Source organism: Schistocerca cancellata, chromosome 4 (assembly GCF_023864275.1).
Source record: "Schistocerca cancellata isolate TAMUIC-IGC-003103 chromosome 4, iqSchCanc2.1, whole genome shotgun sequence".
In the NCBI taxonomy this organism is placed as follows: domain Eukaryota; kingdom Metazoa; phylum Arthropoda; class Insecta; order Orthoptera; family Acrididae; genus Schistocerca; species Schistocerca cancellata.
The window spans coordinates 262,489,210-262,515,479 of NC_064629.1; the positions used below are offsets into that span (position 1 = coordinate 262,489,210).

At 38.0% G+C, this 26,270-nt stretch overlaps 1 protein-coding gene across 2 annotated transcripts in view; it reads left to right on the forward strand.

Annotated features, from left to right (window-relative positions):
- Positions 1-7,895: 7,895 nt before the first annotated feature.
- The window catches only part of LOC126183825 (protein lap1), a 180,142-nt gene continuing 161,767 nt past the window's right edge, over positions 7,896-26,270 (forward strand). For both annotated transcript variants that reach the window (XM_049926079.1, XM_049926080.1), the window contains exon 1: positions 7,896-8,226. The gene's annotated coding sequence lies outside the window, so the exon portion shown is untranslated. The remainder of the gene's footprint in view (positions 8,227-26,270) is intronic.

The following is a 26,270-nucleotide window of genomic DNA, read 5'->3' on the forward strand; positions in this document are numbered from 1 at the left end:
ATTAGGTCTATGTTCCACTGTGGAGCAAGTTTTTTTCTGCAACCAACTCAGCAGCTATGAAATCAGCGTCAGTGAAGATGTAAGATGTAACAGTTCATAGGGTATAACCGTCACTTTGAATCCGTTTATTGCTATCTCAGTTGATTGGGTACGAAGGTAGGCTGGGCCAAAAACCTCCATAACATAATAAGGTGTGAGAGGACGCCCACTGTCATGCAACCATACTGTCACTGCCCTGCTGTAGCACGTTTTCAGAGGTTCCATAAACGTCTTATCGAGAGGCTGCAGTTTATGGGTGAAATGTGGAGGAAATGAGATGATAGTCACGTGGTATTCTTTCGCCAAGTCAGTCACATCTGGTTCAAAATGGTTCAAATGGCTCTGAGCACAATGGGACTTAACATCTCAGGTCATCAGTCCCCTAGAACTTAGCACTAATTAAACCTAACTAACCTAAGGACATCACACACATCCATGCCCAAGGCAGGAGTCGAACCTGTGACCGTAGCTGTCGCGCGGTTCCAGACTGTAGCGCCTAGAACCGCTCGGCCACCCTGGCTGGCCGTCACATCTGGATTTCGAACGTCGCTATAATGACCATCCAAGATGAGCAGAACAAGCCTTTGTTCACTCGGACATGTTTTCTCAATGAAGTGAACAAACCATTTGGTGAACAAATTGTTTTGAACCCAACCTGAAGGATGGGCTCCATCAATGGCACCAGGGGGGTGGGGGGGGGGGGGAGGGAAGGTGAGGGCAGGATCTCATTAGTTCTTGGGACTTGTTGGTTCTAGGGAAAACTATCATTGGCGGGACATAATGTCCGGAAGCTCTCATCCATGGGATAACTGTGATTAAGCCACTCTTTCTGCAGACAATAGGGCTGCAATTTGTTTCTTCCCTTCCATCCCTATCACTTTTGGAATTTTACTTTGGGCAATGAACAGGCCTGTCTCGTTCACGTTATACATTTGGTCTGCTGGATCTGAGTGGTTGTTGAAAGTGTCTGCCAATAAATCAAAGAATACCATCACATTCAATTTATTGAAGCCTAAGGCTATGGCATATGAAGTTTCACAAGATTTGCAAATTGACAACTGATGCATGTGTCCCTAAGGAAAAAGTTCAGTCCAAGCTCGTCCTGCTTCTCCTCCTTTGAAACAGGTTGTCAAACAATTTCTCTGGGCAAGTAAAAATGCTGGTTGGGTACTAAGGTAGGCTTGGTCAAAAACCTCCATAACATCATAAGGTGTGAGAGAAGATAAGAAACTAGTTGTTTTTCGAGATCTATATTTAAAATCGGTTTCAGTCACCACTTGCTCAGGGATTATATAAAGTTTAAGAAATCCCTGCAAACTGATACAAGGCACTCCAGATGTTCTTGCAGCACCTTTCACAGAAGTCTCCTTTGCTTACACAGTTGCTATGGCATGTACCACCTGAGATTTATGTCACTGATGCCTCTGGTTCTTACATTCATAGACTTTCTCATTATCTTCATTCTGCAAGCACGAATAAAAGCATTAGGGTCTACTATCGCAATTTGAAAATTCTATTTGTTTGTTTCTCTGTGAATTGTATATAAGAACTTTAAACAAAATTCGACTAACTATATCCCCATAAAAACATTTAAATGTTTTACATTGTTTGAGCGAAGAGATGGTGTAATTATGGGCCCTTCTTAACAGGGGCCCATTTTTACACCAATCCAATGGGCCCATATTTACACTAACTATTCTTAAGCAACATGGCCACTATCACGTCTAACCCAAAAGCATGTGTAACGTAAAACGTGCTTCTAAAAGTAGCTTAGGATTCCGTTATTCTGGATTTCACCGAGGAATTGTTTTAAACTAATCAGAAGGATATAAAAAGAAAACGATTTCACATATACCTGAACAAACACCATTTCACACAATAACTGACGCTGTTGCTATATTGCTTGAAACAATGCTTCCAACTGGTCACTGCAACTGTCTATCAACAACAGGTACCGTTTTCAGTCCTGGTCACCAGACTCCAGCACTTCCCATACCCTGTTCACTAGGGGTGCCCATAATTACACCCGTGCCCATTTTTACGCATTTTCCTCTACTTTGCTTTGTTTTCATGACGAAATGCAAAAGTTTCACGACAACTTGCATATTTTTTCATTCAGTGTTCCTCCATAAGAGAGATAAGATATATTAAAGGAATAATGATATAGATTTTACAATAACTGAACAGATCTGATGCTTGCACTGTGTGTAAACATGATCATAAATCGATGAAGCAATGTTCTTTTATTAAGTAAGGAAGTTGGCTCTACTGAGGAAGGAAAGTATTGTTGTTTATGATGTTATTTTACACATAGGAAAAAATGTCAAAGGTAAACAGGCTCTGTGTATTTACTTATAAATATTGTTTGATGTGTTTGTGTGCAGAAATTTTTGCCAGAAAATAAATATCAATATTTTGAAATGTTGTTTCATTTCTCAGAAATTTACCATACAGAAGTGATCAAGAAATCATGTAATGTAGTTTGCTTTGGCCGGCAGAACATCTATTCTTAATCGAGTATAAGTTCCATAGAACATGTAAGAGATGCATTTGTGTTACATATGGAAAGAGAATATAATGTAAACAAAGAGAATACTTACTTAGCATCAAGTGACACAGAGATGATGATGTGGACAAAACAAATTATGTACTATGTTGTGAAACTGTAAGGAAATTCATCAGCACATCGAAATGTGTGAAATTCCAAGGCAGAAAACAAGCTCCTCTAGCGACAAGATCAGAGAGTGGTACAGAGTAAAAGTGAGAGAGAAAAAATGAGCCAGAGTATTGAAGAAATTTCTTTAAAGGAAGGCAATGAACTGATCAATGCAGCATTAAATCACTAGCACTTTTAATGATATTTATCAGTAGCTGATAATAGTTAACATTTTAACAATTTCTTAGTGGAAACCACACAGTATCAAAGAAAAGCCAACTTAAAGAAGATTGATGAAATTTAACTTCATACATCATATCCACAAGAATTTTTCTGTTTACTGTAATCAACAGTCATAAAAACAAGTATTTGAGTGCTTATGATAAAGTCAGTCACAAAGTCATGATAGGTTGTTTTTCTAAACTTAGTAATATACTGAGTTACTTATATAATGAATCTTTTCAGAGTAGAGTAGACTCAAACAAATATACAAGAAAGGAGACAAAACATTAGTAAATAATTAGCATCTGACCCACTGTTCCCAGTATTCAAAAAATGCAATCGACTTTATAAGAACTTTCTATAGAAAACCATACACAGTAACAAACAGGATTGTCAGTTCACCATGCTATATTTACCTTTGATAGATAACATACTAGAAATAAAAAATTACTACCAGTGGGAATCGTTTTGACTTTCGATTGTGTGGATCATAATATGCTCAAGAAAAAGTTAAATTATTATAGAATAGTAGATGCACCATGTGCATGGTTTTATCTTAGCTGAATAATAGTGAGCAGAGTGCATCAGTTACATGTTGGTCACACAACATGAGGCACTCAGAATTTGAAGCATTCAGAGATAATGTATCACAAGGTATTATTCTGGGTGTTATATTATTTCTGATATACTTGTGCTAGCGTTTTTTTTTCTTTCCACAGATGATGTAAGTATTGGTATAAAAAGTAGAACCAGTCACCTTAATGGAAAGGCAGGAACTAAATATTCAGATAAACAGATGGTTCAAGGCAAATGGAATATCATTGAATTTCGACAAGACTCAATATACAAAGTACAGTACATCCCTTACAATTCCACAAGCAATCATCTCTGAGCGAAATATAATAGATAGGAAGTATTAAATTTTTGTGACTACTTAAAGATCATAAGGTTAATTGAGAAACCCACTACCAAGAATTAATTAATCCCTTTAGCTCAACTATATTTGCAGTACCATACCTGTGATTTCTGTTACAGGCTATTTAAAAATACAGAAACCTCTTTATTCTACATATTTCCAAACAACGTTGAGTTATGGATTTTTTTCGGTAATGTAAGTTACAGGAACTTTTTTCCAGAATAAAGAAGCGTGTAATACAAATTACATTAAGTGTTAATTCTAGAACAGTGTGCAGAGATCTCTTCATAACACTTGATATTTTGACTGATGTTTGGCAGTTTATACATTCTCAATCTCCTTTGCCATTACCAATACTTCCATATCCTCAGAAAACGGTGAAAACATGAATTTAAACCTAGCCACAGATACAAGACCTAGAAAAGCTTCGAGGGGTATGGAAAGAAGTATTCAACAGCTAGCCAGAGTATATTAAATGTCACATAGATATTTAGGACTCAAATAAGGAACTCGTTATTGAGGATGTCTTTGTGCTAAATGGAAGAATATCTTCACAAAAACTCTAAAAATTTTATGTTTTATTTTATTTTATGGTTTCAGATGTACATCTTTGTCTTCTTTATACACTGAAACTCCAAAGAAACTGGTATACGTCGTTGTTGTTGTGGTCTTCAGTAATGAGACTGGTTTGATGCAGCTCTCCATACTACTCTATCCTGTGCAAGCTTCTTCATCTCCCAGCACTTACTGCAACCTACATCCTTCTGAATCTGCTTAGTGTGTTCATCTCTTGGTCTCCCTCTACCATTTTTACCCTCCACACTGCCCTCCAATACTAAGTTGGTAATCCCTTGATGCCTCAGAACATGCCCTACCAACTGATCCCTTCTTCTAGTCAAGTTGTGCCACAAATTCCTCTTCTCCCCAATTGTATTCAATACCTCCTCATTAGTTAGGTGATCTACCCATCTAATCTTCAGCATTCTTTCGTAGCACCACATTTCGAAAGCTTCTATTCTCTTCTTGTCCAAACTATTTATCGTTCATGTTTCACTTCCATACATGGCTACTCTCCATACAAATACTTTCAGAAATGACTTCCTGACACTTATATCCATACTTGATGTTAACAAATTTCTCCTCTTCAGAAATGCTTTCCTTGCCATTGACAGTCTACATTTTGTATCCTCTCTACTTAGACCATCATCAGTTATTTTGCTCAACAAGTAGCAAAACTCCTTTATTACCTTAAGTGTCTCATTTACTAATCTGATCCCCCAGCATCACCCGAGCTAAATCGACTACATTCCATTATCGTCGTTTTGCTTTTGTTGATGTTCATCTTATATCCTCCTTTCAAGACACTGTCCATTACGTTCAACTGCTCTTCCACGTCCTTTGCTGTCTCTCAGAGAATTACAATGTCATCAGCAAGCCTTCAAGTTTTTATTTCTTCTCCATGGATTTTAATACGTACTCTGAATTTTTCTTTTGTTTCCTTTACTGCTTGCTCAAAATACAGATTGGATAACATCGGGGATAGGCTACAACACTGTCTCACTCCTTTCCCAACCACTGCTTCCCTTTCATGCCCCTCGACTCTTATAACTGCCATCTGGTTTCTGTACAAAGTGTAAATAGCCATTCGCTCCCTGTATTTTACCCCTGCCAACTTCAGAATTTAAAAGAGAGTATTCCATTCAACATTGTCGAAAGCTTACTCGAAAGTCTACAAGTGCTAGAAACGTAAGTTTGCTTTTTCTTAATAATGACTTATTAAACTGATAGTTCGGTAATTTTCACATCTGTCAACACATGCTTTCATTGGGATTGGAATTATTATATTCTTCTTGAAGTCTGAGGGTATTTCGCCTGTCCCATACATTTTTCTCACCAGATGGTATAGTTTTGTCAGGGCTGGCTCTCCCAAAGCTGTCAGTAGTTCTAATGGAATTTTGTCTACTCTGGTGGCCTTTTTTCGTCTCAGGTCTTTCAGTGCTCTGTCAAACTCTTTATGCAGTATCATATCTCCCATTTCATCTTCATCTACCTCCTCTTCCATTTCCATAATATTGTCCTTAAGTACGTCACCCTTGTATATACCCTCTATATACTCCTTCCACCTTTATGCTTTCCGTTCTTTGCTTAGAAACGGGTTTCCATCTGAGCTCTTGATATTCATACAAGCGGTTCTCTTTTCTCCAAAGGTCTCTCTAATTTTCCTGTAAGCAGTATCTATCTTACCCCTAGTGAGATAACCCTCTACATCCATACATTTGTCCTCTAGCCATGCCTGCTTAGCCATTAAGTATGTGTATTCAAATAGAGATATATGTAAACAGACAGAATACGGTGCTGCGATCGGCAACGCCTATATAAGACAACTAGTGTCTCGTGCAGTTGTTACAGCGATTATTGCTGCTACAATGGCAGGTCATCAAGATTAAAGTGAGTTAGATCATGGTGTTACAGTCGGTGAATGAGCGATGGGACACAGCATCTCGGAGGTAGCGATGAGGTAGGGATTTTCCCGTATGGCCATTTCATGAGCGTACCGTGAATATCAGGAATCTGGTAAAACATCAAATCTCCGACATCTCTGCGGCCGGAAAAAGATCCTGCGAAAATGGGAGCGACGACAACTGAAGAGAATCGTTCAACGTGACAGAGACCTTCCGCAAAGTGCTGCAGATATCAGTGCTGGGCCATCAGCAAGTGTCAGCGCGTGAAGCATTCAACGAAACATCACCGATATGGGCTTTTGGAGCCTAAGGCCCACTCGTGTATCCTTGATGACTGCATGACACAACGCTTTAAGCCTCGCCTGTGCCCATCAACACTGACATTGGACTGTTGATGACTGGAAACATGTAGTGTGGTCGAACGAGTCTCATTTCTAATTGTATCGAGACTATGGACGTGTACGGGTATGGAGACAGCCTCATCAATCCATGGACCCAGCATGTCAGCAAGGGACTGTTCAAGCTGGTGGAGTCTCTGTAATGGTGTCGGGCGTGTGCAGTTGGTGTGATATGGGACCCCCGATACGTCTAGATACGACTCTGATGAGTGACACGTACGTAATCATCTTCTCTGATCATCTGCATCCATTCATGTCCACTGTGCATTCCTACGGACTTGGGCAATCCCAGCAGGACAATGCGACACCCCACACGTCCTGAATTGCTACAGAGTGGCTCCAGGAACAGTCTTCTGAGTTTAAACACTTCCGCTGCCCACCAGACTCCACAGATATGAACCCTATTGTGCATATCTGGGATGTCTTGCAATGTGCTGTTCAGAAGAGATCTCCACAACGTCGTACTCTTACGGATGTATGGACAGCCCTGCTGAATTCATGGTGCCAGTTCCTTCCACCACTAATTTAGACATTAGTCGAGTCCATGCCACTTCGTGTTTCGGCACTTCTACGTGCTCGCGGGGGCCCTACACGATATTAGGCAAGTGTACGAGTTTCTTTGGCTCTTAAGTGTATGTGCCAGATAGCCTTTTACTCTCCGTTCTATCCATGGAATATGACGTAAAGTGATATGTTCTTAACCGGAATAAAGAGACACTTCATTCAAAATATAAATTATATTAATGCAATCTGCGTTACCTCCGGTGATTATTCCTTGCCTTAAAATTGTAGCAGTTCTTAAGTTGTTTTGTGTATCCCAGTATGAAGAAGACGCTCCGGATTGTGATCTGATAAAAATTTGTAATTAGGCACACGGTACATAAACTGACTTTCATGAACCACATTTAATACACTTCTTATGGATGCTGTCTTTCGCACATCTCTCCATAATTTCTTCTCTCATTATTTAACATTTTACAACAAAATTTCTTTCCCAGTATATTTTATGACTACATTATATTTTAATAATTTTAAAATGAATAATGGATAAAGTAATCCATGACTATGAAAATAAATTCCCACGGTAAACGAAGAAATATACAGTGAAATTAATGCGTGTATGGTATACAAACTTTGATACCTTGCGCATTGTTTACTTGTTGTTGTTAGTAATAATCTTTGGAGAAGCGGTAGGATCCAAATAAACAGTAGAGACTGGGAGTTTGACTTGAGTGAACGAGTGAGACAGTTATTGGATTTGTTGTTGTCGGATATTTTTCTTATGGTGTGATTCAGCCCCGTGAAGTTTAGTGTTAATCATTACTAGTTGCAGTTAGGCATCATTGCGATAGACAACATATGATGCATTCATTGAAAACAAGCGCGAAGTCTTCAGGATGTGGATCCGCCCAAATTATTTTGAAGGTTCAGATATTGCTCAACGTTTATATTTGAGTGTAGGATTCTTACTTGTGGGTGGATCCTGCCCCATATTGCTGGTTTTGTCATTGATCAGCGGTAATAACAAGTACGGTAAGACTTTTACCATTTTTCTTTCCTATATTCAGCTTAACAATACTGCTTGGTTCAGTTGCGATTTGTGTATCGGACTCTTTGAACTGAGGCGATAAGGTTTCTGAATTATTGAGGTGAAGGTACATTTATTTTTCCTTCGTGTTTATTGAATCAAATACATCTCAGTTGTTGCAAATATGATAGTTCTAGAATGCTTATTATTATTATTATTATTATTATTATTATTATTATTATTTTTTGATACGGAGCCCAAGAAATGGAGAAAAGTACAATATTGTCTCGAAGTAACATTTGCAGCATCTCGGTGATACTGGTTGTTGTGAATGTGAATACATCTGTTAAATGACTTTGAACCGCCGTAATCATTTGAATCACTTTGCACAACCGTGTTTTACAGTATAATCATCCACTCAGCTCTTAATTACAAATCTGAAGCGGGAAAAACAGAAAGGACACTGGGAAAAGAAGTGTAGATCAGGAGATACAGGGGAAAATGGGTGAGAATACAAGGACACAAATGGTGTGAAACGAAGTGCCAGGTAACAGAATATTTACGTTAAATGTGTAAGGATTTCAACAAAGATGATCAGTAGTTAACAGCTGGGGAAGCTGTAAACTGCCTGCCAAGACTCCTAAGATCCAGCATTGGGGTGACATGGGAAAATTAAAGGCAGTTACTGAGCACACAAATGTGGGTTTTGTGGAGATTCTATGGCGCAGTCATCAGTTAAATCAGGTTTCATGGAAGTAGGCTAAATATGTAGCTGACTGGTTTCTTCAGACAAATGCAAATTCTGAAATTGGTGCTGCCCCAATAGTTGCTATTGGGAGATGAGGATAGCCTATTCATGGCCTACACGTGAGTAGTAGGGGCAAGGAAACATTAGCAAATCCATTAGCAGAAAATACAATGGAACCTAAAAGCCCACAAAGGCAAATACCTGTAGTTATTGGAGTCAGATGAGAAATTGTATTTAGGTCAAATTCAGGCAGATATTGTGAAAGGAAATTAATATGACTGAGATTCCCAGTTCAGCTTATAATAATAAGAGAAAGAAGGTGTAACCAACTTGCTTTGTCTGAATGTTAGGAGGGGAAGGGATAAAAAATGAAGTAAATGAGATGTTAAAATTGTATGTCTGTTTGAACACCATATTGCTGCAGGGATAGAAAATTTTATGTAAGTGGCTATAAATTAGCTGCATATTCATGTAGCTTAGATCCAAAATGGGTGAAGGAGTTGTTGTCACATTTTGAAGAAAGGAACATAAACACGAAAATATAGAAATAAATAAATTCTGCATAAATCAAGACACATAAGCATGTGCTTGTGAGTTAGTATTGGAAAAGTTAATAATTGTTTAGGTTACAGTATACAGCTCTCTACTGGATGATTCAGAAATTTTGGTGACAAATGTTGATGGTTTGTTGTGCTGTCTGTTACACAGGAGAATGCGATTATTAACTTACAACTTTAACGTGCTTGTCTCATAAATTTCCCTACCCAAGTTGCTCAAGATACTAGTACCCTTATAGAGAATGTATTAATTGATATGCAGAAATTAAAGAAACACATGCCTATCCTGTGGTAAATTAATTGTCAGGTAATAATGTACTTAGTTGCATTACATAACTTAGCCCCATGTACAGACCAGAAAAACACAATGAAGTTAGTGAGACTGATTAATGATAAAACTACTAAATATTTTGCAGAAAGCTTAAAAATTATTGACTGGAGTGAAGTTTACAATGAGCCTAATGCCAGCTCCAAAATCAACATACTTCTTAATGAGTTTATATCCATTTTTGAAAGAAGTTATCCTAAAAAGATAGTTGAGTGTAATAAATGGAAGTCATTGAATCAGAGCCTCTCCACAACAAAAAATGGACATATATCAAATAGCCACTAGAAGTACTTTTATATTATAAACAGTACAGTAACCAGTTAAGAAAAGTCAAATATCCAGGGGTATGCACATCTTGCCTGAAATTAGCAGCTCAGACAATAAGATCAAATCAGTGTGGAATATTGTTAAAAGAGGGACAGGGAAAAAGCCATAGATGACAACATTTCTTCTGCTAAAGGGAGTGAGATCATTGTGAAAGACAGTTAATGTATAGCAGATATTTTTGATAAATACTTTTTAAAAATATATGAAAAATTGGGTAAATAGTTCAGAAGAGGAATCAAAACAGTACACCATAAAAGCAATATAGAGGCCATTTCGTGAGATAAAAATCTCACATCCCCATCTGAAATGAGGTAGGTCATCTGGGCCGTTCATGTAAGGGTGTTTTCCGAGGTAAATTGAAATGTGCAATTGTTAGACTTCTCAATAAAGAAGTCTGACTCCATGCCTATCAGTAACTGAGTAGTTCCACAAGTAACAGAATGACACTCAGTTTGCACTTTAAGCATAGAAAAGATCAAGAATCATGATAAGAGACAAAAAATTTAATACTGTATTTTCTACATAAGCTAAGGAACACAATTTATTTAATTTAATAGTATAAGTTTCATTCATATAGTGAGACGTAAAAAAAGTTCTGGTAATGGAATGATGTAGTTCAGACACGCATATTGTTCCCATTTATAACGCAACAATAATTCAGCTCACCCATTTCCTAAAAACAATTCATAAAAACCAAATTATGAAGAGGAATAAATGGGAAACAAAATGGCATAGAAGATACATGCATTAAACTAATATTTTACTAACAAAATTTTTAAAAAGTTCTGGTAGTGGAATGACTCTTAATAGTAACGGAACGACACTCTCACTTGAAAATTACATTTTATTGTGCACTGCTGATTGGGTAGGGCAAATGTACTTATTCCTCTGATCTATAGTAGGCGCAGCTAGTTTCTCTACAATTTGGTCCTTCTTTTACCCAACATGTTTCCATTTGTGTCATTCATTCTAATAAATGAAGTTTCGTTACCATCTTCAACATAAATCATCTGCCCCACAAAAAATCTTCATCTGTTTCTTCCAGAATAGGAAACCAGAGCAAAATTCCCTTGATGGAAGGCCGTATGATGTTAATTCCTGTGAATTTTCTTTCACTGAAGATCGCTTTTTGAAATTGTGCACAAACCTCTGGGGACATAGTGAGTAATGCTTGCACTCAATAATATTTGGAGCGGTAGTTGTAACAGCATGGAGGGTTTTGTTCTGGTCTGTTGAAACTATTCCCATCCACATTTGATCTAATTCATCCTTATTCTCTGGAATTTGCAAGTCAGAGATGTAAAAAACATCTTTCACAAGCAATTTTTGTGAAGTCCTCAGCACCAGATAGTGTGTGTTTCCCAGCCTTGCAGATATTGCCGACTGCATGCTTTACAGTTCCACCAATCCCATCCATGAAACATTTGCCATGTGATGTGACTAAGAAGTCCCATGAAATATTTATTCTATAGGTTTCTTTGAAATATGTCAAGTTGGCAAACAGGAAATGCTGCTTAAATTGACTGGCTGCACCATCACTCTTGAATGTGACAGATTATACCTCTGGGTACATGGATATAATGTGCTCTACAATCTTACTTAGGTAAGCATACACTGAATATTTATTATGATCAAGTTCATCACTAACAACAGCACAAGAATATCCTTTGTTTTGTGGGTCCCAGACATATGCTGTAAACAGAGTGACTTGTGGTTTTGACCAATGGGTGCTCTGGGCTTCACTCTGCAGTTGAACAGTAAAATATTTTGCAAAATCTACTTGCACCAGGATGTTCTTGTTTGTAGAATTCATTTTTTTTTTTTAGAAAAATTTGATTGTTGTCTTTTAATAAATGTAAGAATAGGGGTAGCATGTTTGAAAGATCATCAAGACTCTGACCAACAGTACCATGTATCTCTTTCACAGTGATTTGCCGGTTCACTGTTTGCCATTGGGCCCATTTGATCAGCTTCTTCATTAAGTTCTCATCCAAAGAATACTTATCTTTCAAAGATACATTTGCAAACTTCTTTCTTTTGATGGCAGACTATTGTGCTAATGAAGTCAGAAAATGTGGTTTTCACTTTTGGAACAATTTCGTTAATAACTGTCTAAAATAGTTTTACGTTCTTGTGGTAGCGGCACACACACACACACACACACACACACACACACACACACACACACACATTGTGCAGTGTAGCCTGTAAGGTGCACACAAACGTTTGTCTCAATGCACAGAACTTGGACAAAATTTATTGGCTTGTCTGGGAATTCCTCTTGATATATAGCATGTGCTTCTTTCAATGTCATGATCATGTACATGTTACGGACTTTGTTTTTTCTACTTTCCTTATCCTTCATTATCACATAATCTTTCATTCCAGGAGTTTGCCATGAAATGTCGTCTCGAACATAAAAAGTAGCAACAGCTTCTTCTGTGCCTGGATTTAGGTGTTGAATCTGATTTTTCTCCTGTTGTTATTTTACTAAAACTCCATGAGAAGCAGCTAATTTCAAGACAACTTTCTTGCACTTTCTCGGACTTCTAGGTAAACAAGTTTCCACACATTTAGCTGTTTTCCTTAATGTAGCTGGAGATTTATATGGACTATTGGTGTAGATGATGCAAGCATGACCACCATTGCCTTCACTGCTGCCTCTAACTTTATTTCTAAATTTTCTTTGATTAAGTTTCTCTTTTTCCCATTGCTTCTTCAGTGGAGCAGCAGCTAAACTTTGCCATTTCAACCTTTTCCTTTCCCTGTCCTTTCTCTTAATCTCATCGCTTAACCCTTTCTGCTTGAGTCACTTCCAGTATGCTCTCATTTTCTCAGCTGATGTGAGAGGCATGATAACAACTGTAAAAATGAAATATTTTGTTTGAGAATTATTGTGGAAATAGTGTAATTGCTACAAGTAAACCAATACCTATTTTAAATAAAAAAAAATCTATTCAACATGGTGATCTAACAACACAATACATAAAAATGTCTCTTATTATTTAGGCATAATACATAGTGACTTTCAAAGACATCAACATTGTGTTGAGGTACATAGGAAGTCAGTGACTTCTTTTTCTATAGGCAGTATTGAGTTTTTCTTATAATTTGGCATTGCCATCCCTTCCCAGACACAGCATAGGTTATGGAAGAAGAAATACTGCTTATCAAAATAATTAGCCTAACTCTATTCTGTATGTAATATGCAGCCATTTAGTCATTTCATCATTTCATTGTAATCTTTACTAAAGAAACTTAGTAACTCACCTTTCAGCAGATACTGCTCATACTCACTGAATATGTTTTTTCTCTCTGAAAAGTACGTTCTTGGTTTTTGGGACTTCTCCACTCCCCTTCCAGTTTTTACTAACACTAGCTGGCCGAAGTGGCCGAGCGGTTCTAGGCGCAACAGTCTGGAACCGCACGACCGCTACGGTCACAGGTTCGAATCCTGCCTTGGGCATGGATGTGTGTGCTGTCCTTAGGTTAGTTAGGTTCAAGTACTTCTAAGTTCTAGGGGAATGATGACCTCAGAAGTTAAGTCCCATAGTGCTCAGAGCCATTTGAACAATTTTTTATACTAACACTATAACCAACATACAAAATTAGAGTATAGGCAGCATATAAATGTATTTGACCTACATCGTAAGGCATGTCAGTCAAATACAGTTATACAGTTATAAAGTTATTGTCATTCTGTCACCCCATTTATGTCATTCTGTTACCGCATGTGTGTCACTCCGTTACCATTACAAAATGTTGTTTATAGTTAATATTTTTTTCTTAGCTGTGAGACGTTTATCTATCTGATGAATCTGCATTTCCATGTGTATCTTCAGGATCATATAAAAATGCATTCACTCTGAAAAACAAATTTCAGGATTTTTTTGGTAATGGGAACTTTGCTGATTAAATAAAGTCAATATAAGCTATCAAGATGGCTGGGTTAAGATAATTGTAAAGTTTTTCACATATATTCTGTTAATATAGTACTTTATGATGCATCATCATAGTACTTCTAAAAACTAATTTCTTAGAGGGTACAGAAGCTGAAATTTTAAGGTTTGTGTACATGTTCTCATGGAACAGCCCAACTACCATCAAGCTTCATTCCATACATTATTTTTCTGGGTATTTTGAGAAAGTAATGTAATTCAGCATAGACAGCAATGTAATTCAGGGTTGTTATTCACCTGTGTACTAATATGATACATAGTCGATCACACTTTGGATTTCCAAAGGACTACTCTTCCAGTTCAGCAGTTTATGCATTTATTGGACACATAATAAAATCTGTAAGTAATAAAAGATCACTCATTGGTATCTTCTGTGGGTTACTGAAGGCAGTCATAATACTCCATTATAGAAGGTTTTTTTATGGAATACACAGTTCAGCACATGCCTGTTTATATTTTTATTTAAGAATCACAATGTATAAAGTTACCCTAGGCTGTTAAAGTACTACAAAAAATGATGTCCTGTGATTTGCGTTACAGTGGGAGTCCCACAGGGTTTGACCACTGGACCACTACTGTTCTTGCTTTATGTTAATGCTCTGACATTTTATTTGGATCAGGAGGCATTAGTAGTTCTCCTTGCATATGATTATTTTGAAGCCAAGCATAGAAGCATCAATGGAGAAAACAGTAAATGATGTTCTTGTGAATATTACAGACTGGTTTTGCATAAATGAGGTGGATTTAAAAACTCTTCCAATTTTATACTGTCGAAAAAAAAAAAAAATCTTATCTCCTTTTAATCTAGTATACCAACAAGATATAATAAACTATGTGGAAAGTTCAAATTTCTGAGGTGTTCATACTAATGAAAAATTATAGGCCTACAGGAAAAACATTCAGGAGACCTGCTAAGACATAAGTTTGGCTGCTTTTGCCGTAACAATAGTTAGCAACTTTGAGGATATGAAAATCAGTAAGTTAACATATTTTGTGTATTTCCATTCACTGATGTCTTCTGGGATAATATTGTGGCTATCTCCTCCCTTAGGCAAAAAGGATTCATTGCACAAAAGGAAGTAATTAGAATTACATTTGGAGCTTGCTCATATGCATCTTGCAGGCATCTCTTTCAGCATCTGGGAGTATTGATCATATCCTCATTTTACGTTTATTCACTTATGAAATTTATCAACAATAAGCGTACATCTGAGTTTGAGCATAACAGAGATATTGATAAGTGAATCACTGGAAGGAAAAAAGATATGCATTACCATTTAATGAAACTATCTTTTGTGCAGAATGGGGTGAAATATGCAGCTATAAAAGTCTGACAATTTCTGTAAGCCAGTACAAGTGTTTTCAAATGTAGGTTAAAGATGTTTCTCCTTGGCATCTCGTATATCACATAGCTTCTTCATAAAGGGTGTTTCACAATTATTATTACAGATTTCTGTGCATTGTGGAAGAGGCATAGTAGCTAAAGTTTTGATAAGAAACCCATGCCCTGAAATGTAAGATTGTTGCATCACTTTCAAATTTCTCACTTCGCACTATACACACAGTGGTGACCATGAGCTCTTACCTCTGTGCCCTACAGGAGCTGCTCCACTTGGTGACCCTAGTGTTAATTGCATGAGGTGTATCTGTGCCACATGCTTTAATACACAAGGTCCACAAAAGCTGGTGGGCACCTGTGGAACTCCACAACCAACCCACCTAGTTGTGAATGTACCAGTGTCTTGCTGCTGTTATTGTAGTCATACGAAAATAGTATGTGATGGACTGAGCTGATCCAGAAAATGTTTGCAATACATATGCGTTGGGCAGCTCTACCATACCTTGGAGTGGAAGATATAAAAGTGATCCAATTTTCAAACTTATTTTGTATCCAAACTGCACGTTTCCAGATGTGGGTTGTTCTACATCACAACATTTATCATGAATATGAGCTAGAGAACAAGTAACTATCAGTGGTGCAGCATTTCACTTTGATGAAAATTTACGAGAAATAAAAGTGCTTTACACCATGTACTGGACAAGGGGGAAACATATGGGTCATTCCATGTCAATTCAACTAATTTTAGAAAATGTTCCAGCTGATAGTCTCTGATTTGGCTCAAATTTAGCACACCAATGCTACCAAGTGTGGAACACTCATGTACAAAATTTTAAGTTCCCCTGCCAATTAGTTCCAGAATTATGGCTTGTGAAAGAAGGTGGTGTGACCTGGAAATTGAAACCCGCATCTGGCAATCTATCTTCAGACCGAACTTCAAGTCTTAATATCTTTGGAACTATTCTGCACAGTCCAGTGAAATTTTTACAGGCCAGTAACATCCACTTGGAGAACACACTCTATGAATCAAAATACCAACAACATTTTTCTGAGGGGAAATAAAAAATTCCAAAATGTGATTAAAAAAATGTAATATGTTAAAAGGCACATATTGTAGGTGCCCTCTATGCCAAATATAATTCACTCAAAAAGGGTATAAATTTTTTTATGGTAAGCTTAATGTGCCCTAAACACACACAGAACTCATCCTGCCCATATCAGTCACAAAAACTGAGTTACATGCACATGAAAATACAAAAATTTGAAAAATTACCTGAAAAACACTTAGGTGTTGTAGCACAAAAGGGACAAGTGATAGCCAAGCCAAATTTCAAACACTGCATAAGTAGACCATAATATAATATGTGGCAAAATTTCAACTTGTTATTACAAGGAATTTGTGTACAATAAAAGTTGACAGAGATGTATTTGGTTACGTTCCTTTAACATGATTTAGCAAGTAATAGTGATGATGCAGACAGCTTGTTTCAGATAAAGCTGCAGCAATTGTTGGGAACCATTAGGCAACAGAAAGTTAAACAATGGTAGTTTTCAGGGACAGAATGAGTCATTGTTAGGAAGGAACAACAAAGGAAACGAGCGACAATTACAGGTTACTCATTTTTTTTAAAGATTCTAGTACAGACTGGTCAGTACTGTTGTGGAAAGTCAGTATGGAGGCAGACGAGTGTACTAGTGGTGCATTTGATCAAACAAGTTGCAGTATTGCTAGAGCACAAGCATCTGAATGTCATAAAACAACATATGGAACAAAATGTGGCATTCGCTTTGTACTGTATGATCTGGATGAATCAGACCAAGATTTGTTGCAATGGAGGACTGGGATACACCCTGTGGGCACAAGAAGTACAGTTCCAGGAAACTTTAGTGTTTGTTATCATCATATGAAAGTGTTTCTGGATAAGTATTCTTTCCTACAAAGAAGTTGTTTTGATCCATTTCGAATTCATAAGAAGACAGTGAAGTTTAGCCTCAGAGAAATTGGTATAAAATCAGTATTGAAAGTGAATCAGTGCATGGGACTTAACATGAAACCAGGACAAAAGTTATGTTCCAGGTGTGTTACACTGCTAAAAAATGAAGAATATTCTGATAATTTACATGACAGCGACGAAGAGTATCAGCCACCTACAACCACAGTGGATGACCAATTAAATACTTCAGTGACTGCTCTTGGTTTGTCTCCCACGAAGAGACACAAAGTTGGGAAAAGAGACAGGCCCAGCTATGGTAGAAGGAAACTACAAGAAGTTCAAATGGAATTAAAACACAAAATAGCTGACACACTAATGGTGGAAGAGGAAGAACTATCTGCTCCAAAGGAACAGAAATCATGCCATAAATGCTCAGATTTGGACAAAATTGTGCATGATTTGAAAGAAAAATGTGCCATATCCACACGCCAGAAAAAAGTAGCTTTTCTTACCCTTGCACCTTCCCGCTGGTCTATTGACTACACTGCAAAGGAATTCAATGTTTCTACATATATGGTAAGGCAAGCTAGGAAAATAAAAGCAACCCAAGGAGTGCTTCCACAACTCCAGCAGGCTCAGGGTAAGCAATTGAGTTCAGAAATAAAGGTGCTAGCGTCGGAGTTTTATGAAAATAACGACTACAGCCGAATAATGCCTGGAAAAAAGACTATGTAACAGTGAAAATGGGAAATGTATGTGTACAGATGCAAAAAAGACTGTTGATGTGCAACATACCAGAACTAGGCCTATATGTAGAATTCAAGGAAAAGTATCCCAATACCAAAGTAAGTTTATCATCTTTTTTCAATCTTTGGCCAAAATGGGTTGTGCCTGTAAGTGCAAGGGGCACACACAATGTTTGTGTATGTGAGACCCATCAAAATGCTAAGATGATGTTTGCTGCTATAAAGGATTCTGGTGTGGATTACAAAGGTGCAATGAAACTGCTAGTGTGTGACATCAGTTCCTACCAGTGCATGATACACAGGTGTGAAAAGTGTCCTGGTAAGGCAAATCTTGTAGAACACATGAATAACAAACTGTATGGTGAAATCCTTATGGATGATGATGAACTTGTTTCTTATAAACAATGGACACACATGGATCGCACAAGTCTTGAAACAAAGCAAAATACAGTGGAAGATTTTGTTGAAATGTGTTGTCAAACCAGTTTTGTAATGATAATTTGAAACAAGATGAAATTATAGTAATAGGCCTACTAGACTTTTCTGAAAAGTATGCATTTTTAGTTCAAGATGCCATCCAAGGATATCATTGAGACAACAGTCAAGCAACTCTCCAGCCATTTGCGATTTACTATAGAGGTGAATCAGGTGATGTGTCTGTCATGAACCTGTGTGTTTTTAGTGACTGTTTAATTCATGATGCCATTGCAGTTCATGCCCACATTCGCACTGTCATGGCATATGTGAAAAACAAGCTGCCTCACATACATTTTGCGAAATACTTCAGTGATGGGGCAGCTAATCATTACAAAAACTGTAAAAATCTCAAAAATTTATGCATGCATTATCATGATTTTCAGATTCACGCAGAATGGAATTTTTTCGCAACAAGTCATGGTAAAAATTTATGTGATGGTATTGGTGCTACCATTAAGCGCATGGCATCATGAGCTAGTCTGCAGCACCCTACAGAGGGTCACATTCTAACACCTCTTCAATTATTTACCTGGGTACAGAAAAATATCTCTGGCATACAATCATTCTATGTTTCAAAAGATGAGGTGAAATCAGTCAAAGAGTTGCTAAAAAGCTGTTAAAACTGTTGCAGGCACAAGGAGCCATCATCACTTCTCCCCAGCAGACTCTGACAATGTGCAGATGAGCAGACTGTTCAGTTATAACTATAGGTTCATGCACTGTGTCTTCACAGTGTGTCTGACTCAGGATTCAGAAGCAAAAGCAGCAACATACAGCCAGGTTGCTATGTTATTGCTGTTTATGATGACAAATGGTACTTAGGATGTGTGGCAGAGTGCTGTGAAGCAGAAGGTGGTGTATTTGTGAACTTCATGGCACCAGCAGGACCAGCAAGATCATTTCATTGGCCACGTTTGGCAGACAGGTGTTGGATTTCTTTTGAACATATTCTTATGACAGTTCCAGTTCCTACCACAGTGTCAGGAAGGCAGTACAATTTGTCACTCAATGTACAGAGTACAGTAGCTAAAGTGTGGGAGAACTTCTGTTTGAAGCACAATCGACTGGTTTTTAGCAGTTAAGGTGCAGTAAACATTAATGATAGGTTGTGTTAATCTGTCTATATGTTGTTGCTTGGTGATTAAAAAGTTGTGGGAGAGGATAAGAAGAGGCAGAACAGTTTATGATATGTTTTTACAAAATTGTGTTGTGGAACAATGGCCACATCACCAAATACATCTGTCAACTTCCATTGTACACAAATGTCTTGCAATAACATGCTGAAATTTTGAGATCTATATCATTATGGTCTACTTATGCAGTGTGTGAAATTTGGCTTGGATACCACTTGTCCCTTTTTTGTTACTACACTTAAAAAAATCCATGTTTTTCAGGTAGTTTTTCAAATTTTTGTATTTTCGTGTGCATGTAACTCAGTTTTTGTGACTGATATGGGCAAGATGAGTTCTGTGTGTGTTTAGGGCACATTAAGCTTACCACAAAAAAAATTTATACCCTTTTTGAGTGAATTATATTTGGCATAGAGGGCACCTACAATGTGTACCTTTTAACGTGTTACATTTTTTTAATCACATTTTGGAATTTTTTATTTTCCCTCAGAAATTAGTTGTTGGTGTTTTGATTCATGGAGTGTGTTCTGTAAATGGATGTTACTGGGTTGTAAAAATTTCACTGGACTGTGTGGAATAGTTCCTAAGTTATTAAGGCCTGAAGTTGGGTCTGAAGATAGATTTCCAGATGCAGATTGCAGTTTCCGGGTCATGCCACCTTCTTTCACAGGTCATAATTCTGGAACTAATAGTCAGGGAAAACTAATACTTTGTACACGAGTGTTCCACACATGGTAGAATTAGTGTACTGAATTTCAGACAAATCTGAGACTTATGAGCTGGAGCCCCTGGTTGAACTGACATGGAATGATCCATATATAATTAGCACACCTACAGTAGTTACACAGAAGCTGGGTAGTTGTTATGTGTAATCACTTGCTGGTATTTTCATGTGCTCAGCAGTCTCCTTTGAGCCTCTGTGCTGCTCCCCATCTGCCAAAATGAAGTTTGCAAACAGTGCGCTACTGGTTTTCATCTGTGGCCGGTACTTATTAGGCTTACACTCCAACAATTTCTTTCAGATTTGAATAACATTTTTTCATTGGAGAATATCTTTTTATGTGGAACAAGAAATTTGATGAAGTGAAACCTGGGCTTAGAGGATGGTTAAGCAGCCTGGTGCAGTATCCTGGATCAGGTTCTGCTTGCATGTCTTGGATAGTTTGACACCTTTAACAAATGAGTGAATATCTAATTTACCTCCATCTGTATGAAGTAATAAGGCATTGCTGTCTATTAAGAGTAGAATAGGACCAAGGACAAAATGTGTGGCAAACAAGAAGACATTTCTTGCCTTTCATAAAAAGGTGGATCACATAGCTACACTGCTGGAGTTACCTAGGGTACTTTTCTGTTTTAGTTAGTTAGTTTGATCCCTTAATAATTTTTGCAAAAAGTGCTGTGATGTGGTGCTAACCAATTAAACAAAAAATACAGTTACAATTTAAAACAAAATTATATATTTATATGGCTACATGCTGGTCATTTACAGAATAGTATTTGAGTACTTATTTTGGTCCAAGAATACCTCTATAATATATATGGAGTTGTTAAAGAGAAATCCTTTTAATCTACATTTGAAAACACTTTGGCTGTGTGACAGACATTTTCTTTCCATGGATAGAACATGAAAAATAGTTGTGCAGTTGTGTATTTGACTCGAGCACTGTAACAAGTTAGATTTAATACAGGCAGGAGCAGGTCATTTATTCTTCTGATATGGCATTTGCTAGTGTCTTTATTACTCCCAAACTGCAATGAATTTTATTGTAGAATAAATGTATTGTGACTCTGTAACTGATAGTTTAAAAAGGTGCCTGAATAAGTAGGTGTACAACTTTTAACTCTGTATGTAATTCTAATTTTGTTTGTTTGTGCAGCAATTTATCTGGACACTTTCTATTCTACATTTAGGAAATACCAAAATTCGCAATACCGGCAGTCAGATTTTACCCTTGGTGTCATCAGGATGGTGGGCACTGCTATTTTACTGTTATCCAAATGTTGGGTTAGTGCCTACTTGCATGCGGTATGATAAGTCCTGGTTGAACAGCTCTGTAAGGAGGGTCAATATAGTGTTGGATCAGCTGCTTCAGGCGGCTACTGCATCAGACGGGTTCGGCTCCTGTTGATGCTACTGATAGGTGGGTTTTCATAGCCTGCATCTCAGTAAGAAAGGCAAGGGTAAATTGGCTAAGTTGATAGCAAAATTCTTAAAGGAGGCCACTGAAACTTATGGGAGTGCTTCTTTTTTAGGGTAAGATCAGTGTCCAGTGATACAAGATTGAAAGAAATATCATAAGATTCTTAAAAAAGTACAGTGCAAAATATTTTTTAGTATATTTCATCAGAATATCAGGGGATTATAAAAAAAAGTAGATGAACTTCATGTTTGTTTGGAAGATTAGAAACAGAGAATGCAATAGCTGTACTATGCCTGTCTGAACATCGTGTATTCACAGATGTGGAAAAGGTAAATGTAAGTTGATATAAGCTTTCAGCACACGTAAGTAGAGACAATGTGGAAAAAGGAGGAGTTTCCTATATGTTAAATTTTGTCATAGAGTGAAAAATTGGGAAACCAAAAAAATTGTGTAGAGCCACATTCAGAAATGTGTGCCTATGAGCTTAAACTAAATAATGGTAATTTTATAATTGTAGTTGTGGTTAGGTCCACATTGGAAAATTTTCAACTAGTTCTTAAATACTAGTACTCCTTATTGTGCTGTCAGACAGAAGGGAGCAAATTTTATTTGTGGGGATTTCAGTATAGATATTCTGGAAGACTCTGATAGGAAGAATGATCTTGAAGTATTACTCAGTTCTTTCAATTTGGTAACAATTATTGATTTTCCTTCTCAGGTAGTACAGAAAAGCAGCACACTTATAGATAATATGTTTGTAGACCAAGATAAATTCAATGAAATAAACATTTATCCTGTGAACAATGGTCTTTCTGATCACGATTCTAGCTACAGTATGACATAGCTCCATACAGTAATGCAAAAAGTCCTCCAAACTAGTGCATTCAACTAACAATTTAACAATTGCAAATTTTATGGAAAGCCTGCAGCAGTTGGACTGACATGTGGTGTACCGGGAACCTGATGCTAATTTAAAATATACCTTCTTTCACGATGTGTTTGTGAGTATTTTTGAAAATAGTTTCCCTAAAAAGATACTGAAATATAATTGTAAGAAACCATGTAAAAAACCATGGCTTACGAATGGTATAAAAATATCTTGTAGCCAGGAAAGGAAAATGTATCTAATAACAAGAAAGAGTAATGACCCAGAAACAGACAAAATGTAAAAATACTACAGTATTGTATTAAAGAAAGTAATTATAAGGTCCAGAAGTGGGTGTATTGTGTCTGAGATTAGTACCTGTGATAATAAAATTGAAACAATTTGAAATATTATTGAAAGGGAAACTATGTAACCCAGAGTACAGGAAGACTGTATTACCATCAAACTGAATGAAAAATTTAACAGAAAGTCACAGTTTGGAAATATTTTTAATAACTGTTTTTTTAAATGTCGTGGAGAAAATAGGATCCAGATGTTAGTTAGCTATATATGGGAGAAGCAGTACCTATGCAATTTGGTGAAATTGAAATTCTACCCACACCTCCTTCTGAAGTAAGAAAAATAATAAACTTGCTCCAAAGTAAAAGCTCGCATGAAATTGATGGGATTGACAACAAAATACTAAAACCTTGTTCCCAGCATGTAAGTAGGATTCTCAGTCACATATATAATAGCTCAACGAAATGGGGCATTTTTCCTGATAGATTGGAATTTGCTATTGTTAAAGCATTGCATAAAAAGGAGGGTAGGTCTGATGCCAACAACTACCATGCACTCTCACTTCTGACAGCATTGTCCAAATTTCTTAAAAAAGAAATGTATTCAAGAGTAATATCACATATTTGGAAAAATAAAGTACTAACAAAATGCCAGTTTGGTTTTCAGATAGGCTTTTCAACAGAAAATGCTGTATATGCTTTCACTGATCAAATATTAAATGTTCTGAATAACTGAACGCCAGCAATTGGGATTTTCTGTGATCTCTCTAACGCTTTTGATTGTGTAAATCATAGAATTTTTCTAGCCAAGCTTAAGTATTGTGGTATGAGTGGGACAGTGCGCAAATGGTTTATTCATATTTAACTGGAAGAGTACACAAGGTTGAAATAAACAGTTCATATAATGTGCAAAAACTGGCAGATTCCTCAAATTGGGGAGGTATCAAGAATGGGATCCTACAAGATTCAGTGTTGGGCCCCTTGTTGTTCAACTTGTATGTTAGTGACTTGCGAATCTAGATTCATGAAGATACAAAACTAGTTCTTTTTGCTGATGATACAAGTATGGTAGTCACACCCAACAAACAAGAATTAGCTGAGGAAATTGTAAATAATGTCTTTCAGAAAATTATTAAGTGGTTCTCTCAAATGGACTCTCATTAAATTTTGATAAAAACAGCATGTAGAGTTCTGGACAGTAAATAGCACAACACCATTAATAAATATAGAGTCTGAACAGAAGTCTAACTAAGGCAGAATATTCCAAATGTTTGAGTGTGTGCATTGAAGAGAGATTGAATATGAAGAAGCACATTGATGAATTGCTGAAATGTTTGAGTTCAGCTTCTTATGCTATTAGGGTTATTGCAAACTTTGGTGATAAATGTATAAGTGAATGAGCTTACTGTGCCTATTTTCATTTGCTGTTTTCATATGGCATCATGAAGACAAATTAGCTAAATGACATCCCTAATATGGAATACATACCCAAACAGAAGCTTACCCAAAATTTCAGTAAGCCAATATTACATGAAATCCACAGAATTGGTGTCGCCAACTACAGTTAACCAAAGTGGGTAAACTGAACTCCGTGATAGCAACATACAAAGAAATGTGCTAAAAGCTAGTATCAGAAATTTCACTTTACATACACTCCTGGAAATTGAAATAAGAATACCGTGAATTCATTGTCCCAGGAAGGGGAAACTTTATTGACACATTCCTGGGGTCAGATACATCACATGATCACACTGACAGAACCACAGGCACATAGACACAGGCAACAGAGCTTGCACAATGTCGGCACTAGTACAGTGTATATCCACCTTTCGCAGCAATGCAGGCTGCTATTCTCCCATGGAGACGATCGTAGAGATGCTGGATGTAGTCCTGTGGAACGGCTTGCCATGCCATTTCCACCTGGTGCCTCAGTTGGACCAGCGTTCGTGCTGGACGTGCAGACCGCGTGAGACGACGCTTCATCCAGTCCCAAACATGCTCAATGGGGGACAGATCCGGAGATCTTGCTGGCCAGGGTAGTTGACTTACACCTTCTAGAGCACGTTGGGTGGCACGGGATACATGCGGACGTGCATTGTCCTGTTGGAACAGCAAGTTCCCTTGCCGGTCTAGGAATGGTAGAACGATGGGTTCGATGACGGTTTGGATGTACCATGCACTATTCAGTGTCCCCTCGACGATCACCAGTGGTGTACGGCCAGTGTAGGAGATCGCTCCCCACACCATGATGCCGGGTGTTGGCCCTGTGTGCCTCGGTCGTATGCAGTCCTGATTGTGGCGCTCACCTGCACGGCGCCAAACACGCATACGACCATCATTGGCACCAAGGCAGAAGCGACTCTCATCGCTGAAGGCAACACGTCTCCATTCGTCCCTCCATTCACGCCTGTCGCAACACCACTGGAGACGGGCTGCACGACGTTGGGGCGTGAGCGGAAGACGGCCTAACGGTGTGCGGGACCGTAGCCCAGCTTCATGGAGACGGTTGCGAATGGTCCTCGCCGATACCCCAGGAGCAACAGTGTCCCTAATTTGCTAGGAAGTGGCGGTGCGGTCCCCTACGGCACTGCATAGGATCCTACGGTCTTGGCGTGCATCCGTGCGTCGCTGTGGTCCGGTCCCAGGTCGACGGGCACGTGCACCTTCCGCCGACCACTGGCGACAACATCGATGTACTGTGGAGACCTCACGCCCCACGTGTTGAGCAATTCGGCGGTACATCCACCCGGCCTCCCGCATGCCCACTATACGCCCTCGCTGAAAGTCCGTCAACTGCACATACGGTTCAAGTCCCCGCTGTCGCGGCATGCTACCAGTGTTAAAGACTGCGATGGAGCTCCGTATGCCACAGCAAACTGGCTGACACTGACGGCGGCGGTGCACAAATGCTGCGCAGCTAGCGCCATTCGACGGCCAACACCGCGGTTCCTGGTGTGTCCACTGTGCCGTGCGTGTGATCATTGCTTGTACAGCCCTCTCGCAGTGTCCGGAGCAAGTATGGTGGGTCTGACACACCAGTGTCAATGTGTTCTTTTTTCCATTTCCAGGAGTGTATATAGCTCAGACGAAGTTCTCAATATCTGAAAACAAGAACTTGCTAAAAAGAAACAAACTGGTATAGAAAACATCACTTGACCTATTTGGCTAGAATGAAGTCCATGATTCCATGAAAGCA